Here is an 11,794-nt window from a genome sequence, read left to right as displayed (position 1 = left end):
CACTGACCTACAGACACACACACAGACAGACCAACAAAGACACTGACCACACACAGACACCCACACAGTTTCTGCTGGCCTGCACAGACACACACACACACACACACAACCACTGATACACACTCCCCCCACACACACACTCCTCTCCCCCCCCACACACACACACTCCCCCCCACACACACTCCCCCACCCCCCACATACACAAACTCTCCCCCCCCACATACACACACTCCCCCACCCCCCACATACACACACTCCCCCCCCACATACACAAACGCCCCCCACACATACTCACACTCCCCCCCACATACACACACTCCACCCCCACATACACCCCCCCACATACACACACTCCACCCCCACATACACACACTCCCCCCCCACATACACACACTCCCCCCCCCACATACACACACTCCCCCACCCCCCACATACACACACTCCCCCCCACATACACACACTCCCCCCCCACATACACACACTCCCCCCCCCACATACACACACTCCCCCCCACATACACACTCCCCCCCACATACACACACTCCCCCCCACATACACACACTCCCCCCCCCACATACACACACTCCCCCCCCCCCACATACACACACTCCCCCCCCACATACACACACTCCCCCCCACATACACACACTCCCCCCCCCCACATACACTACCCCACCCCCACTCCCCCCCACATACACCCACACTCCCCCACCCCCACTCCCCCCCACATACACCCCCCCCCACATACACACACTCCCCCCCACATACACACACTCCCCTAGCGCTAACACAGATGTGCAAAATGTTGTGAAACTGGGTATATTCGACTCTCTATACCCCAACCCCTAACTTCCTTTAATTTTCCTCTCTTCGATATCCACAGGAGTATAAACATTTTTATTAAGCTATGCTTAGGGAGGACAGAAATATACAAAGTGTTGTTGCCAAGTAGACACTTTCTCAGAGAACCATCCACATTCTGTGTCAGGCACCAATATGTCTATTGCATATATATTTATCAAAAAATCACCACTATTTTTACTTATCTGCCAATGCCTCATTGTGTTGTAAGCTTTGTGTGGTGTGTTAGAAACAATATGCACCAGTTGTCAGGATGGGCCGAGCGGTCTAAGGCGCTGCGTTCAGGTCGCAGTCTCCTCTGGAGGCGTGGGTTCAAATCCCATTCTGACAAGGTTTCTTTCTTTTACTACAGTACCAGAACTTACTATAATATCAATAATCTATTTCTATCTAGATTTTATCGTTTACAATAATTAACATGAAATTGTTTCCAATATAGTAACATGAACTGTCACAATTTTAACACATTAACTGCCAGAATACCCTGCAATGCAATAGAGCAAAGTGCTAAATGACCAATCTAGGTGTCTCCCTTGTGGAAAATATGTTGTGTTACATTTTTTTATACAGTATACACTAAATGTTATTTTATTTTACAACATAGATTTCCTGTGTGAAAGAAAGAGATTTGCAAATCCAATCTGTTTTCAAATTGAAAATCAAACTTTTAGTTTTAATATTCAAAATTATACATATTATCATGTTAAGTCTGTTTATGGATATTACATTTTCCTAGCCCCATTCAAAGCAGAAATTCAGAAACAGGACATCAGTGGCTGAAGTGTGTTTCGAATAACTACAGTAGATAATGTTAGACCATAAATATAACTTCCCAATTTCATGTGATATTATTTGACCTTGTGCTTCATCAGTATTTGAATGCACATGTAATTAAACAGAAAACAGGCTCCCAGTAGAAAATAAAGTTATCTACAATTTTCTATTTTCAGTAATACAGTTACTTTTTTCTTTTTTTACTCCAAAGCCATTCCTACGGATTTTTTTATATTACAGTTTAATGTTAAAATAAATGTGAGGTAAGAAACAGCTAAAGTTAAGAAATCTCAAGACGTTTTTTCATTTTAAAGTCAGGGAGAATGGTTTTCTTTTGTATAAAACATAGAAATGACAAGGTAGTTTGAGCTTTATTTTCAGGAGTATTTAGATAGCTTTTTTTCTGCAAGTGGCTAAAACAATTTGGGACAGAGATAATGGAATAATTGTAAATAACCACATGGAAACATCAACTTAGTGCTGAGAAGCTGTCCAAAGGGCAAATTAAATGTTAGGGATAATATACAAAAATAAAACAGAAAAGATAATAATAATAATGACATTCTAGAAAACCATGGATCATTTAGTGGAAGTCTGTATATATGAATATTAGCATCATGGGCATTTTTAGAGGCAGGGAGTGAGCGATTCTCTATACTTCAGTACCCAGAAAGTCCCAGTACATTACACTATGGAGACATAATACTGGGCTTCATGAACCGTTTGGTATGACACAGATTGGCCGTTTTCTCTTCTTATGTTCTATTTCCTTTAACATTTTCCCATACATATATTCATATTCTCATCTTCCCCTCTTATCTCCTCTCCTGAACTTTCTATTTTCTACAATCACTTTGTCTAGCGCTAACACAGATGTGCAAAATGTTGTGAAACTGTGTATATTCGACTCTCATACCCCAACCCCTAACTTCCTTGAATTTTCCTCTCTTCGATATCCACAGGAGTATAAACCTTTTTATTAAGCTATGCTTAGGGAGGACAGAAATATACAAAGTGTTGTTGCCAAGTAGACACTTTCTCAGAGTACCATGCACATTCTGTGCCAAGAACTACTATATCTATTGCATAAATATTTATCAAATTATCACCACTATTTATACTTATCTGCCAATGCCTCATTGTGTTGTAAGCTGTGTGTGGTGTGTTAGAAATATTATGCACCAGTTGTCAGGATGGCCGAGCGGTCTAAGGCGCTGCGTTCAGGTCGCAGTCTCCTCTGGAGGCGTGGGTTCGAATCCCACTTCTGACAAGGTTTTTCTTTTACTACAGTACCAAAACTTACTATAATATCAATAATCTATTTCTATCTAGATTTTATCGTTTACAATAATTAACATGAAATTGTTTCCAATATAGTAACATGAACTGTCACAATTTTAACACATTAACTGCCAGAATACCCTGCAATGCAATAGAGCAAAGTGGTAAGGGACCAATCTAGGTGTCTCCCTTTTGGAAAATATGTTGTGTTACATTTTTTTATACAGTATACACTAAATGTTATTTTATTTTACAACATAGATTTCCTGTGTGAAAGAAAGAGATTTGCAAATCCAATGTGTTTTCAACATTGAAAATCAAACTTTTAGTTTTAATATTCAAAATTATACATATTATCATGTTAAGTCTGTTTATGGATATTACATTTTCCTAGCCCCATTCAAAGCAGAAATTCAGAAACAGGACATCAGTGGCTGAAGTGTGTTTCGAATAACTACATAATGTTAGACCATAAATATAACTTCCCAATTTCCTGTGATATTATTTGACCTTGTGCTTCATCAGTATTTGAATGCACATGTAATTAAACAGAAAACAGGCTCCCAGTAGAAAATAAAGTTATCTACAATTTTCTATTTTCAGTAATACAGTTACTTTTTTCTTTTTTTACTCCAAAGCCATTCTTACGGATTTTTTTTATATTACAGTCTAATGTTAAAATAAATGTGAGGTAAGAAACAGCTAAAGTTAAGAAATCTCAATATGTTTTTTCATTTTAAAGTCAGGGAGAATGGTTTTCTTTTGTATAAAACATAGAAATGACAAGGTAGTTTGAGCTTTATTTTCAGGAGTATTTAGATAGCTTTTTTTCTGCAAGTGGCTAAAACAATTTGGGACAGAGATAATGGAATAATTGTAAATAACCACATGGAAACATCAACTTAGTGCTGCGAAGCTGTCCAAAGGGCAAATTAAATGTTAGGGATAATATTCAAAAATAAAACAGAAAAGATAAATATAATAATGACATTGTAGAAAACCATGGATCATTTAGTGGAAGTCTGTATATATGAATATTAGCTTCATGGGCATTTTTAGAGTCAAGGAGTGAGCGATTCTCTACACTTCAGTACCCAGAAAGTCCCAGTACATTCCACTATGGAGACATAATACTGGGCTTCATGAACCATTGGTGTGACACAGATTGGCCATTTTCTCTTCTTATGTTCTATTTCCTATAGCATTTTACCATACATATATTCCATATTCTCATCTTCCCCTCTTATCTCCTCTCCTGAACTTTCTATTTTCTACAATCACTTTGTCTAGCGCTAACACAGATGTGCAAAATGTTGTGAAACTGGTTATATTCGACTCTCATACCCCAACCCCTAACTTCCTTGAATTTTCCTCTCTTCGATATCCACAGGAGTATAAACATTTTTATTAAGCTATGCTTAGGGAGGACAGAAATATACAAAGTGTTGTTGCCAAGTAGACACTTTCTCAGAGAACCATCCACATTCTGTGTCAGGCACCAATATGTCTATTGCATATAAATTTATCAAATTATCACCACTATTTATACTTATCTGCCAATGCCTCATTGTGTTGTAAGCTTTGTGTGGTGTGTTAGAAACAATATGTACCAGTTGTCAGGATGGCCGAGAGGTCTAAGGCGCTGCGTTCAGGTCACAGTCTCCTCTGGAGGCGTGGGTTCGAATCCCACTACTAAAAAGGTTTCTTTCTTTTACTACAGTACCAGAACTTACTATAATATCATCATTTGCATACTGTTGATCATTCCAAATGATTTCCCATTTAGTCCTCACATTCTATTTCATCATCACTCGATATTTGGTATCATCTTCTTTTTAACTTTTTATTCGTTTTTGTTTCAAAGCCTCCCTTTTTCAGTGATTACAGAGTTATAATGTAACAGTAAGTTTTGTCTTGAAATGTGGATGTCATTCTATGTTTACTAAGGCTTTCTAACAGATGTATTATTTTCAGTATAGAATGTTACCTACTCCAAAATACTCTGTTTTAATAATATCAGATAACACAAAATAAGAAGTAAACAAAACAGATAAAAATCTTTGTGAAAACAAAACACGTAACTTCACTAAGATGTCATCTTGAAAATACAGATATGGCAGCGGTGGGATTTGAACCCACGCCTCTTGCGAGACTGGAGCCTAAATCCAGCGCCTTAGACCGCTCGGCCACGCTACCAATAGGTGCTGTTTGAGACAAAATGAGGGGGTGAAAAAAATTATTGAGGCTCAATGGTTTTCATTATAAATGTTATTGTCGCTATTTTTTAACTATGTGTACAATATATATATACATTTCAATCTTCAAGAATATCTATTTAGGAGTGACATTCAAATCTTTGGCCCACGATTGCAAACTTGGAGAAAAATGCCTTTTTTCATACACACAAAACTTTGCAAAAATGTGCTCACTGTATGGTCATTCTTCCATGAAAACTTTGGAATTTTTCAAATCTATGATTAATTTCAAAAGAATTTTGGCCATATTATGCTTAACAAAATATTTTGCAAACAAGCAAAATGATAAAAAAAGAACTAAAACTGTTGCGATAAGATTTTTGAAAGTTTGCGCATCTTGTGCTTTTTACCAACTGCCACAAAATGTCCTGCTTTTTAAAGCAGCACTGCTTGTCACTAACATTTCAAGTGTGATTTTACCACAAAACTGTCTTTTCTATTTGCATACTGTTGATCATTCCAAATGATTTCCCATTTAGTCCTCACATTCTATATCCTCATCACTCGATATTTGGTATCATCTTCTTTTTAAATTTTGATTCGTTTTTGTTTCAAAGCCTCCCTTTTTCAGTGATTACAGAGTTATAATGTAACAGTAAGTTTTGTCTTGAAAATGTGGATGTCATTCTATGTTTACTAAGACTTTCTTACAGATGTATCTTTATCAATATAGAATGTTACCTACTCCAAAATACTCTGTTTTAATAATATCAGATAACACAAAATAAGAAGCAAACAAAACAGATAAAATCTTTGTGAAAACAAAACACGTAACTTCACTACGATGTCATCTTGAAAATACAGATATGGCAGCGGTGGGATTTGAACCCACGCCTCTTGCGAGACTGGAGCCTAAATCCAGCGCCTTAGACCTCTCGGCCACGCTACCGATAGGTGCTGTTTGAGACAAAATGAGGGGGTGAAAAAAATTATTGAGGCTCAATGGTTTTCATTATAAATGTTATTGTCGCTATTTTTTAACTATGTGTACAATATATAAATACATTTCAATCTTCAAGAATATCTATTTAGGAGTGACATTCAAATCTTTGGCCCACGATTGCAAACTTGGAGAAAAATGCCTTTTTTTCATACACACAAAACTTTGCAAAAATGTGCTCACTATATGGTCATTCTTCCATGAAAACTTTGGAATTTTTCAAATCTATGATTAATTTCAAAAGAATTTTGGCCATATTATGCTTAACAAAGTTTTGTCCGCCTGGCACGCCTAGCAGCGGGACCCATGCTCCTCTACCAGCCCAGCTTGTCCTTACCATTTACCTGGGGCTGCCAATCGCGCCTGGAGAAGTAATTACTCAACTTGCCATGGTTTTTAAAGATGCCCTGAGAATCGCTTTTTTCGCTGCACTATCCCTCACCCGGTCCCGGACATACCCACCTCCGGAGCCGCAGGCCGCCTTTGCCCAGCGCTATCTGGGATTTCGCCTTTTTTACTGCTGCAGGCTTCTTACCCGCCCTCAGCGACCCCTGGGGAATAGACCCTGGCAGTGGACTGGGCCACGCCTCCTCCCTTGCTCGCTGTGTCGCACACTGCAAGCCTTGACGCCTTGCCCTATCTCCTCGATGCCGCCCTAAACGCGACTCCTTACCATTACCCGATACGCCATATGCCGTACCTTCCACGGCGTGTCCCCATCAACCGCCCGCCGGGGCTGTTCCACCATCTGTGCAGTGCGTGATGCTGCCGGGTGGGTCCGCTACCGTGCCCCTGACCCCGGCCGTGGCTGAAGAATTGAAAGACACCGGGGTCCGGCTGATGGAACTGGAGTGGGATTCGCGGTGCCAGTGACATCCGGCCGTGGCCATTGTGGCCTCTCGTGAGGAAGAGACCTGTGCCGCGACTTGGTTCGCCCTTCACCCGATGCCGTCTCCACGTAGTCGAACCATGCTGGGTTCTCTGCTCTCCGAAACACATTGGCACCAACCGCGGTTGCGGTTGGCCGTCTTGGTCTCCTTGGCCCTGCCGACTCTGCAGGCGAAATCCTGACAGTGACACCGCCCGCGTTAGCAACGGGCGGCCGTGTGGCATGCCGTGACGCCCTGTTCTGCGTCACGGTGGCTGGAAGTCGCCGCCCCTCCTTCGCGGGCCGACCTGCGCGCCGATCCGCCGTGTCCTGCATCCCAGCGGTCGAAGTCCTCCCCACCATCGCTGAGGCCCGACCTGGCCGCTGTGACGCCCTGCCTCGCGGTACCGTGACCGAGGGCTGCCGCCCTGCGTGCGGTTGCTGAACTTCGCCTGCCGCCTTGCACTGCAGCACCCTCCGCGCTCCTTTCCTGTGGAGCGCGGCCTCTCTGCCTGCCGCCTGTCTAGCGCGCAATGCTGCCTGGAGACTGTCGCCTGACGCGTTGTGCTGCAGCACCCTCTGCTTCCCCTTCCCGCGGGAGGGGAAGACATAATGGAGACATAATACTGGGCTTCATGAACCGTTTGGTATGACACAGATTGGCCGTTTTCTCTTTTTATGTTCTATTTCCTTTAACATTTTCCCATACATATATTCATATTCTCATCTTCCCCTCTTATCTCCTCTCCTGAAAATTCTATTTTCTACAATCACTTTGTCTAGCGCTAACACAGATGTGCAAAATGTTGTGAAACTGGGTATATTCGACTCTCATACCCCAACCCCTAACTTCCTTGAATTTTCCTCTCTTCGATATCCACAGGAGTATAAACATTTTTATTAAGCTATGCTTAGGGAGGACAGAAATATACAAAGTGTTGTTGCCAAGTAGACACTTTCTCAGAGTACCATGCACATTCTGTGCCAAGAACTACTATATCTATTGCATAAATAATTATCAAATTATCACCACTATTTATACTTATCTGCCAATGCCTCATTGTGTTGTAAGCTGTGTGTGGTGTGTTAGAAATATTATGCACCAGTTGTCAGGATGGCCGAGCGGTCTAAGGCGCTGCGTTCAGGTCGCAGTCTCCTCTGGAGGCGTGGGTTCGAATCCCACTTCTGACAAGGTTTTTCTTTTACTACAGTACCAAAACTTACTATAATATCAATAATCTATTTCTATCTAAATTTTATCGTTTACAATAATTAACATGAAATTGTTTCCAATATAGTAACATGAACTGTCACAATTTTAACACATTAACTGCCAGAATACCCTGCAATGCAATAGAGCAAAGTGGTAAGGGACCAATCTAGGTGTCTCCCTTGTGGAAAATATGTTGTGTTACATTTTTTTATACAGTATACACTAAATGTTATTTTATTTTCCAACATAGATTTCCTGTGTGAAAGAAAGAGATTTGCAAATCCAATGTGTTTTCAACATTGAAAATCAAACTTTTAGTTTTAATATTCAAAATTATACATATTATCATGTTAAGTCTGTTTATGGATATTACATTTTCCTAGCCCCATTCAAAGCAGAAATTCAGAAACAGGACATCAGTGGCTGAAGTGTGTTTCGAATAACTACATAATGTTAGACCATAAATATAACTTCCCAATTTCCTGTGATATTATTTGACCTTGTGCTTCATCAGTATTTGAATGCACATGTAATTAAACAGAAAACAGGCTCCCAGTAGAAAATAAAGTTATCTACAATTTTCTATTTTCAGTAATACAGTTATTTTTTCCTTTTTTTACTCCAAAGCCATTCCTACGGATTTTTTTATATTACAGTTTAATGTTAAAATAAATGTGAGGTAAGAAACAGCTAAAGTTAAGAAATCTCAATACGTTTTTTCATTTTAAAGTCAGGGAGAATGGTTTTCTTTTGTATAAAACATAGAAATGACAAGGTAGTTTGAGCTTTATTTTCAGGAGTATTTAGATAGCTTTTTTTCTGCAAGTGGCTAAAACAATTTGGGACAGAGATAATGGAATAATTGTAAATAACCACATGGAAACATCAACTTAGTGCTGAGAAGCTGTCCAAAGGGCAAATTAAATGTTAGGGATAATATACAAAAATAAAACAGAAAAGATAAAAATAATAATGACATTCTAGAAAACCATGGATCATTTAATGGAAGTCTGTATATATGAATATTAGCATCATGGGCATTTTTAGAGGCAGGGAGTGAGCGATTCTCTATACTTCAGTACCCAGAAAGTCCCAGTACATTACACTATGGAGACATAATACTGGGCTTCATGAACCGTTTGGTATGACACAGATTGGCCGTTTTCTCTTTTTATGTTCTATTTCCTTTAACATTTTCCCATACATATATTCATATTCTCATCTTCCCCTCTTATCTCCTCTCCTGAACTTTCTATTTTCTACAATCACTTTGTCTAGCGCTAACACAGATGTGCAAAATGTTATGAAACTGGGTATATTCGACTCTCATACCCCAACCCCTAACTTCCTTGAATTTTCCTCTCTTCGATATCCACAGGAGTATAAACATTTTTATTAAGCTATGCTTAGGGAGGACAGAAATATACAAAGTGTTGTTGCCAAGTAGACACTTTCTCAGAGTACCATGCACATTCTGTGCCAAGAACTACTATATCTATTGCATAAATATTTATCAAATTATCACCACTATTTATACTTATCTGCCAATGCCTCATTGTGTTGTAAGCTGTGTGTGGTGTGTTAGAAATATTATGTACCAGTTGTCAGGATGGCCGAGCGGTCTAAGGCGCTGCGTTCAGGTCGCAGTCTCCTCTGGAGGCGTGGGTTCGAATCCCACTTCTGACAAGGTTTTTCTTTTACTACAGTACCAAAACTTACTATCATATCAATAATCTATTTCTATCTAGATTTTATCGTTTACAATAATTAACATGAAATTGTTTCCAATATAGTAACATGAACTGTCACAATTTTAACACATTAACTGCCAGAATACCCTGCAATGCAATAGAGTAAAGTGGTAAGGGACCAATCTAGGTGTCTCCCTTGTGGAAAATATGTTGTGTTACATTTTTTTATACAGTATACACTAAATGTTATTTTATTTTACAACATAGATTTCCTGTGTGAAAGAAAGAGATTTGCAAATCCAATCTGTTTTCAAAATTGAAAATCAAACTTTTAGTTTTAATATTCAAAATTATACATATTATCATGTTAAGTCTGTTTATGGATATTACATTTTCCTAGCCCCATTCAAAGCAGAAATTCAGAAACAGGACATCAGTGGCTGAAGTGTGTTTCGAATAACTACATAATGTTAGACCATAAATATAACTTCCCAATTTCCTGTGATATTATTTGACCTTGTGCTTCATCAGTATTTGAATGCACATGTAATTAAACAGAAAACAGGCTCCCAGTAGAAAATAAAGTTATCTACAATTTTCTATTTTCAGTAATACAGTTATTTTTTCCTTTTTTTACTCCAAAGCCATTCCTACGGATTTTTTTATATTACAGTTTAATGTTAAAATAAATGTGAGGTAAGAAACAGCTAAAGTTAAGAAATCTCAATACGTTTTTTCATTTTAAAGTCAGGGAGAATGGTTTTCTTTTGTATAAAACATAGAAATGACAAGGTAGTTTGAGCTTTATTTTCAGGAGTATTTAGATAGCTTTTTTTCTGCAAGTGGCTAAAACAATTTGGGACAGAGAAAATGGAATAATTGTAAATAACCACATGGAAACATCAACTTAGTGCTGAGAAGCTGTTCAAAGGGCAAATTAAATGTTAGGGATAATATACAAAAAGAAAACAGAAAAGATAAAAATAATAATGACATTGTAGAAAACCATGGATCATTTAGTGGAAGTCTGTATATATGAATATTAGCATCATGGGCATTTTTAGAGGCGGGGAGTGAACGATTCTCTATACTTCAGTACCCAGAAAGTCCCAGTACATGGGGACATAATACTGGGCTTCATGAACCATTTGGTATGACACAGATTGGCCATTTTCTCTTCTTATGTTCTATTTCCTATAACATTTTCCCATACATATATTCCATATTCTCATCTTCCCCTCTTATCTCCTCTCCTGAAAATTCTATTTTCTACAATCACTTTGTCTAGCGCTAACACAGATGTGCAAAATGTTGTGAAACTGGGTATATTCTATTCGACTCTCTATACCCCAACCCCTAACTTCCTTGAATTTTCCTCTCTTCGATATCCACAGGAGTATAAACATTTTTATTAAGCTATGCTTAGGTAGGACAGAAATATACAAAGTGTTGTTGCCAAGTAGACACTTTCTCAGAGAACCATCCACATTCTGTGTCAGGCACCAATATGTCTATTGCATATATATTTATCAAATTATCACCACTATTTATACTTATCTGCCAATGCCTCATTGTGTTGTAAGCTGTGTGTGGTGTGTTAGAAATATTATGCACCAGTTGTCAGGATGGCCGAGCGGTCTAAGGCGCTGCGTTCAGATCGCAGTCTCCTCTGGAGGCGTGGGTTCGAATCCCACTTCTGACAAGGTTTTTATTTTACTACAGTACCAAAACTTACTATAATATCAATGATCTATTTCTATCTAGATTTTATCGTTTACAATAATTAACATGAAATTGTTTCCAATATAGTAACATGAACTGTCACAATTTTAACACATTAACTGCCAGAATACCCTGCAATGCAATAGAGAAAAGTGGTAAAGGACCAATCTAGGTGTCTCCCTTTTGGAA

At 38.8% G+C, this 11,794-nt stretch overlaps 7 non-coding genes across 7 annotated transcripts; 5 read left to right on the top strand and 2 right to left on the bottom strand.

Moving 5' to 3' along the window:
• Nucleotides 1-1,107: 1,107 nt before the first annotated feature.
• On the top strand, nucleotides 1,108-1,192 carry TRNAL-CAG (transfer RNA leucine (anticodon CAG)). Its single transcript has one exon. It is a non-coding gene; the product is annotated as a tRNA-Leu (tRNA).
• Nucleotides 1,193-2,822: 1,630 nt separating this feature from the next.
• On the top strand, nucleotides 2,823-2,905 carry TRNAL-CAG (transfer RNA leucine (anticodon CAG)). The gene has a single exon. It is a non-coding gene; the product is annotated as a tRNA-Leu (tRNA).
• A 2,125-nt stretch (nucleotides 2,906-5,030) lies between these two features.
• On the bottom strand, nucleotides 5,031-5,112 carry TRNAL-UAG (transfer RNA leucine (anticodon UAG)). Its single transcript has one exon. It is a non-coding gene; the product is annotated as a tRNA-Leu (tRNA).
• An 866-nt stretch (nucleotides 5,113-5,978) lies between these two features.
• On the bottom strand, nucleotides 5,979-6,060 carry TRNAL-UAG (transfer RNA leucine (anticodon UAG)). Its single transcript has one exon. It is a non-coding gene; the product is annotated as a tRNA-Leu (tRNA).
• A 2,027-nt stretch (nucleotides 6,061-8,087) lies between these two features.
• TRNAL-CAG (transfer RNA leucine (anticodon CAG)) lies at nucleotides 8,088-8,170 on the top strand. The gene has a single exon. It is a non-coding gene; the product is annotated as a tRNA-Leu (tRNA).
• Nucleotides 8,171-9,795: 1,625 nt separating this feature from the next.
• Nucleotides 9,796-9,878, top strand: TRNAL-CAG (transfer RNA leucine (anticodon CAG)). Its single transcript has one exon. It is a non-coding gene; the product is annotated as a tRNA-Leu (tRNA).
• Nucleotides 9,879-11,502: 1,624 nt separating this feature from the next.
• Nucleotides 11,503-11,585, top strand: TRNAL-CAG (transfer RNA leucine (anticodon CAG)). The gene has a single exon. It is a non-coding gene; the product is annotated as a tRNA-Leu (tRNA).
• The last annotated feature ends 209 nt before the right edge of the window (nucleotides 11,586-11,794 follow it).

This window comes from Ascaphus truei, unplaced genomic scaffold (genome assembly GCF_040206685.1).
Source record: "Ascaphus truei isolate aAscTru1 unplaced genomic scaffold, aAscTru1.hap1 HAP1_SCAFFOLD_145, whole genome shotgun sequence".
Lineage (NCBI taxonomy): Eukaryota > Metazoa > Chordata > Amphibia > Anura > Ascaphidae > Ascaphus > Ascaphus truei.
The sequence above is the reverse complement of the archived record's forward strand: the minus strand, read 5'-3'. Positions and strand labels throughout refer to the sequence as shown.